Consider the following 7,114-nt stretch of genomic DNA (forward strand, 5'->3'; position numbering starts at 1 on the left):
TTATCCTTGTAAGAGACGCCACAAGGCTCCCTAGCCCTTCTACCATGTGAGGACAGAGTGAGAAGTCTGTGACCCAGAAGACAGCCCCCACCCAACCATGCTGGCACCCTAACCTCAGACTTCCAGCCTCCAGAACTGTGAGCAATAAATTGTGTGGCTTAAAGCCACCCAGTCTGTGGTATTTTGTTATAGCATCCCAAAGGGTAAGACATCATGTAGACCACAGAAGTTGCTATCTAAAATTAGAAAAACGTTAATTAGAAATGAGCTATAGAACACTGGGTCAGTAGTGAAAAGACCTCATCTTATTTGGCATCTAATGGGGGAAAACAGGCCTCCTTACCACCTCAGAGAAAAAGCCCACGTGAGGCCCAGAGATGCTAAGTGATTTGTCTATCACCACCCTGATCCACGGCAAAGAAAATCAGTACTCATGGTGACTTCTTTAAAAACCAAAGTAGAGTAGGATTGGGTGGGAGGGCGTGGTGAGGTGGAAAAGGCTTGACAACACACAATGACCTACTTAGGCCATGACTGCGGAGTTGTGGTCCTAAGCCTCCTAATAAGGCAGTCAGGTCCAGAGTGCCTGACTACAAAGTCTAATGCCATACACATCTCCCTTCACTGGGGAACATGAAAAAGCATCTTCTGTATTCATAACCATGTATTATGTCATGGAGAGATTAACCAAGTTTTGGCTTAGAAGGGAATTTATGTGGGTAAAACAAAATACAGGAAAGGTATAAGTATTTTAATAAACCGTATGTGCAGCTAATGCTAAAACTGGGCTCTCCATTATAGATTCACATACATCTAATCAACATGAACTACATTCGTTGACAAAGCTTTTGTTTTTTGTCTTCTTTTCCCCCATAAACTATGTTCTTCCAATTGAACAAGCCATTCCCACCGTGGTGCTGAATGGCTAACAGACCACAGAAACACATCACTCTCGGCTCCTGTTTGAAACCAACAGCTATTACAAACCACGGGTCTTGATTCAGGGCCTACGTCGACGAAGTTTTAAGAAGCTCTAATTCACTTTACACCCCTCTGTTCAGCAAGGCATTTAACCGGCTTAAAAAATAAACAGGAAAAAATGATGCAAAAAATAAAAATATCCAGTTCTTTGATTTTCATGATATAAAGCTGCTCACAGACAAAACAATCAGCTACATAAACAAATCTAATGATCCTCATTTATTATGCTAAAATCGTGCTCTTCTTAAAATTACCACAGATTTAACTTGTATATAAGGAAAAGTATACTTCAAATTACAACTAGTCACAGTTTTAGGATTATCATTTTAAAAAATGAAAACATCCCAGTATACAACTGACTTCTATTAAGCCATCTATGAGGGGCAGAACTAAATCTATAGTTGGTTTCCAGATAAACATGTTTTTTAAAAACTGAATTATGTCTCTACTGTCAAGGACGATTTCTTAAAATACCTCCATTTGGGAAAAAAATTAGCATAATGTTGAGAGAACTTATTATTCATTTCAAGTGATTGTTGACTGTTCTTCTTTTTTCTAAAGCTATTTAGCATTAAAGGACTTGGTAACAAGTCTGAAAACTCCTATAACTCACATGTAGAAGAGAGATTAAAGTCAACATTCTCTTTTAAATAAATCAAATAGCCTTAGGGATAATATTAGAAATATTTATTTTTAAAAGTATTAGAACGCTCACTAGGGGAACATCTGCCCTCTCTATTTATGTTAGCCGCAATTTAAGTTTTTTTCCCCACTCAGTGTTTCCTCCAGTATAAATAAAAGATAGTTGCTTTTCATGATTAATTTTAGTTATTTTCCTTAGGGTAATGTAATAGTTCAACATTTTAGTCACCTTTCAAGATACGACGACATAAAGAAGGTATCTAGATGGCAGTGTCCAGGCAGAAGGCAGAGTTCCAAAGACAAAAACAAAAAAATTAAAAACAAGGAAGACTGTCTTCCTAGGCTGGTGTTTTTCTACAGGAGCCAACAGGGATGGTGCTGGGGGGGCAACTCTTCTCTACAACACCCCACAAGGTCTTCACCTGCCCAGGAGCAGAGGCAGGGCTGGTGGGGGATCTTGCTACGTCTAGAACCCACCACGGTGCACTGGGCTACTTCAGTCCAAAGCCTTCTGGGTTTTACTTCACTGTGCTTTGAGCACCAAGTGAGAACAAAAACCTCTTGAGCATAGGAATCTTATGAAGTTAACTATCTGGCATAAAATGCCACCTCCCTAGCCCCAGGCAAGCATGCTGAGCCCTGCATGCAGGAGCACAAGGATACAGGCACATTCAACACCCTTGAGGATGTCCTGGCGTGCTCACACCCAAGCCTGGGGCACAGCTTTCATCACCTGCACGACCACGGGGAACTAGCTTCACTACTGAAAACCCGAGATTCTGCATCTGTAGAATGGTTAAGACCTCCGGAGCAGTGATTAAAGTGACTAGCACAGTCCGAGGCACACCGTCAAATGTAATACATGTTACCTGACATGGTTCTTTCTCCCCGCCCCCACTTCCTTCACGGCACTGAAGGCTTCTCCTTCAAGCTCTACGCCAAAGATCATTCGAAAACCATGAAAAGGAAGAGAACGTTTAATGTGTTTTAGAAAACATTTTCTATAACTTTTGGACAGCACACGTCTTTACCATTTACACATAATTATTATTAAACAGTATGTGACCTACATGCCTCCCCCACTCTATTCCAGAGGGCACCCTACAAATGAGCATTAAGAACTCTTAAGAGCAACCCCACTCTTAAGAACCACAAATTTCGGGGCACATGGGTGGTTCAGTCTGTGAAGCGTCTGCCTTTAATTCAGGTCATGATCTCAGGGTCCTGGGATTGAGCCCCACATTGGGCTCTCTGCTAGGTGGGGAGTCAGCTTCTCGCTCTCCCTCTGCTGCTCCCCCTGCTTGTGCTCTCTCTCAAATAAATAAAATCTTTAAAAAAGAACCACAAATTTCACCACTAATTCCTTCTGGTCTATACTGCAAAGTAGCATTGGAATTTTTTTTTAATTTTTATTATTTCAGAGAGGGAGGGAGAGAGAGAGAGGGAGAGAGAGAGAGAGCACAAGCATAAGTCGGGGGAGGGGGAGAGGGAGAAGCAGACTCCCTGCTGAGTGGAAAGCCCAATGCGGGGCTCGATCCCAGGACTGTGGGATCATGACCATAGCTGAAGGCAGACACTTAACCGACTGAGCCACTCAGGCGCCCCAACCCTGGAGTTTTAAACACTCCTAAATGGTTATTACAATAAGGTAAAGTCTAAAGATCTACTAAGTTATCTCTCACAACAATCTATTTAGATACTGTTGCTGAGCTCTCCATACTACTTTGAGATCTGAGGTGCTTTTCTAAATGAACAGAATTACGATTTATATCACAAAATATTCACTAACACAATCATGCCTTCTAAAGCGTAAGAAGTGGTCACATTGTCAGTAAGAAAAACAGGTAAGCAATGGCTTTGAAAACAGAAGGGAAAAGACAAAAAGCACTTCAAGGACAGAGAAAAGAAACAAAAGTACATAGGTCCAGAGGGATCCACTTGTAGTTTCCAGAAATCAGGGAGAGGTGAAATATGCAGCAATTTAATACAAACTCAGGAGGATTCCCACTATATTTATACCATCATGCGATTTTTCCGCCAAACCACACAATAATTACTGAACATCATGGCAACCCCTCTAACAGGACTGTTAACTTTTAGCTAGATTCCAGACTTGATGAACTCCTAACTCTGAAGTGAGAAGGCAGCCCCTTTTCCCCATCCCTGGTTTCCATTAGGAAGGATTCTCTCAGGTCTCTTTGTGTCCCTTCCTCCTCTGCACCCCCAGGACATGGCTTAACCTAGCAGATTGGTAAATGGGGGAATAAGTAGGCATGCTGGGCTCAGCTCCGCCCTTTCCTCCTATTGGAAACACACTGTCCACAGGAAGAATGGGCCACCCAATCGGTAATAAACGTGAGTCATAATCTCTCACTTGCTCTACTCTTTTATTTCCCATGTTCTTCAGAACCCAAGCAAGAAAATGGATGCAACTGGCTGGGCCTGCTAAGAATGAGATACTACCAGCTCCCAAGAAGATTCAAACAAAATCTAATCTTTGGAAACACAGTCCAGTCATTAAGAATAGAGAATCTAAAACTGGGAAGCAAGGGGCACCTGGGTGGCTCAGTTAAGTGTCCAACTCTTGGTTTCAGGTCAGGTCATGATCTCAGGGTTGTGAAACTGAGCCCCACGTTGGGCTCCATGCCCAGTGGGCAGTCTGCTGGAGATTCTCCCTCTGTCCCTCCCCCTGCTCACTCTTTCTAAATAAAAACTATTTTAGGGAGACCTGGGTGGTTCAGTCGGTTAACATGTCTGCCTTTGGCTTGGGTCATGATCCCAGGGTCCTGGGACAGAGTCCCATATCGGGCTCCTTGCTCAGCGGGGAGCCTGCTTCTCCCTCTGCCTGCCACTCCCCCAGCTTGTGCGCTTTCTCTCTGACAAATAAAATCTTAAAAAAAGAAAAAAAAAACTTTTAAAAACTAGGATGCAATGTTTGAAACCCTCTCTGTCGACTGTAAGTTTGGGTAAAATTCTTAACTTTGCTGTGTCTCAGTTTCCTCACCTGTAAAATGGGGATAATCATAGTAACTCATAGGCTTATTAGTATATGTAAAGACTTCAGAACAGTGCCTGGACATAATAAACTGAGTACATTTTAGTATCACTACAAAGATTACCATTTTTCTCATTATTACTATCATCATCTTGTCCCACAAGATAAGACTTAAAAGGAAGTACTCATCCATGCTAGGTTAGATTCTGTTTTATGAGTTCATGTCTACATCACCAAGAATGATGAACGAACTATAATGGACAAATTGTAGGAAAATGAATCAGTTGGCCCACCGTGGGCATGGTCATCTGAAAAAGCAATTTTGCCTCACAAGAAAAGGAAACTCCCTAAGCATACACCATTTGGCACATACACCAAAGATCTTTGTGTTTGTTGTTGTTCTTCATGTCAGTAATTGCTCATCACCTGGTCTCCAGATTCTGGATGTGCAATGCATCTGCCTGATGATCAAATGACTGAGGCCAACCTAAGTTGTGGTCAAATGTTTCTGGGTGATGGCAGAAAACCTATGCATCCTTTCTGCTCAGTTACTTCTCTCCCTCTACCATGTACTTTAAAAAAAAAAAAAATAGGAAAAAAGAAAATTTTGTTATTTGATACACCAGAGTGCATCTTAGCTGACCAAATATGCCTACGGCTAAAATGCTAACTGAGTTGTCAGAGACCTTTCATCTCATTAGTAACTGAAACTGACGTTCTGTCTTACCTGAGGAACACAAGGGCCTCCCTGCCGATCACAGCGACATCCAGAGCACCGGTAATTGGCCCCAACAGAGTCACCAGCACTGGTGTTCAGGCCACACGTCATCTTTAGGGGTCAAGTTGCTCTACCAGCAGGCACCAGAACCACTGCTCAGATGGAAGCTTAGGGAAGAACCTCATTTTTAGAAAAGCACAGTGTGTCTGAATTAGCTTAGGGCAAGCCGGCTCTCGCATTTACCCTTAAAATAATAATACGAAGAAGAAACATGAGTTTGGGGTTGGAAAATGCCATTGCTACTGGACTATTAAGTTTTTTTTCCCCAGCTTGCATCTACCTACATCACAGGTATTGTCAAAACCTTAAATATAGACTGAAAACCTCAAGGAAGAGGAGAGATGTTTCTTTCCAGTATACGAGCAAAAATCCAAGGAAAGAGAGGATAGGAACAGCAAAAAGACAGGACTCTGGCTGGCCCAACGCAAGACGTTTAGAGTATGTTTGAAGATACAACATGGAGAGCGTCTCTCTGGCCCATTTATTATGCACCAACTTATTATGCACCAACATATCCCCAACACTGGCCCCAAGCCTCCATTTTCATATGTCTGAAAGAGGATACAAAACATCACACAAATGCACTATTCCAAGGATAAAACAGGCACACGAGTCCTCCCGGAGCCCACTGGCTTCTCTCCATAGTACCTGCCAACGGTTATTCTCACACCTCGCACACCATCTGCTCTGGACGAAGCTGTTCCTTAACTTTCCAAATGTGTGTTTTCCCAAAAAAAAGAAAAAAAAGTAGGGTCACCATTCCATTGAAAGACTATGATACCGGGATGCCTGGGTGGCACAGTCAGTTAAGCATCTGCCTTCAGCTCAGGTCATGATCCTCTGGGACTGAGTCCTGTATTGGGCTTCTTGCTCAGCAGTGAGTCTGTTTCTCCCTCTCTTTGCCCCTCTGCCTGCTTGTGCACACGCACATGTTCTCTCCCCGGCGAATAAATAAAAAAATCTTAAAACTCTCCAATGGTTTCCCAGCCTCTTAGAATAAACCCATCTTCCTTACTACCACCCAGAGGGCCCTGTCTGCTCTGGCACATTCTACCTGCTTTGAATTCACTTTTAAAAAAAAAAAAAAAGGAAGGAAAAAAGACAATAAACCCATAAAAAAAAGGGAAAACGACAACCCCCCCTTCCCCCGGGGGGGCCCGGGGGGGGGGGGGGGGGGGGGGGGGGGAACAAAACAAAACAAAAAAACAGAACATGTGTGTGCTGACCACCACCCAGAAAATGTCACTTCAGTGAGACACTGGATAAAGAGAGAAAAACATCTCCTTTCTTGTTAACTCACACAGATGCTTTAAGTGTGCTTTAAATCCAGAAACAGATAAGAACCCAGTTACTAATTCGACTTCTGAATATGTATCTAATAAGGCAAACAGTAAGAGATTTTTCTTCTTGGCAAACTGGCAGTACATGTGACTAAATCAAATATCGGTGCTATTAGCCGAATGTTTGAGATGCCCCTCACTTTTTAAATCGGATCTTTCCCTATGATCTTAATTCCTAGGAAGTATCCTGTGTTAGAAATGGCATGTTTGTGACCCAAACAAAGTTAATCAAATCGTCATTTCTAACATTGACTGATTTCCTCAGAAACATCACTCTGCTTCTGATACATTTCATAAACTAAATTTAATGTCTTAAGTAAGCAAAAGCATAGATTAGCTGGTAAGGGATTTCATCGAATCAGTGCTTTTATTCGTCTA

General features: G+C 42.4%; 1 non-coding gene across 1 annotated transcript; it reads right to left on the reverse strand.

Annotated features, from left to right (window-relative positions):
• Positions 1–877: 877 nt before the first annotated feature.
• LOC123325223 lies at positions 878–1,010 on the reverse strand. Its single transcript, XR_006540322.1, has one exon. It is a non-coding gene; the product is annotated as a small nucleolar RNA SNORA2/SNORA34 family (small nucleolar RNA).
• Between the last annotated feature and the right edge of the window lie 6,104 nt (positions 1,011–7,114).

The sequence above is a fragment of the Neomonachus schauinslandi genome, chromosome 6, assembly GCF_002201575.2.
Source record: "Neomonachus schauinslandi chromosome 6, ASM220157v2, whole genome shotgun sequence".
NCBI classification, from domain to species: Eukaryota; Metazoa; Chordata; class Mammalia; order Carnivora; family Phocidae; genus Neomonachus; species Neomonachus schauinslandi.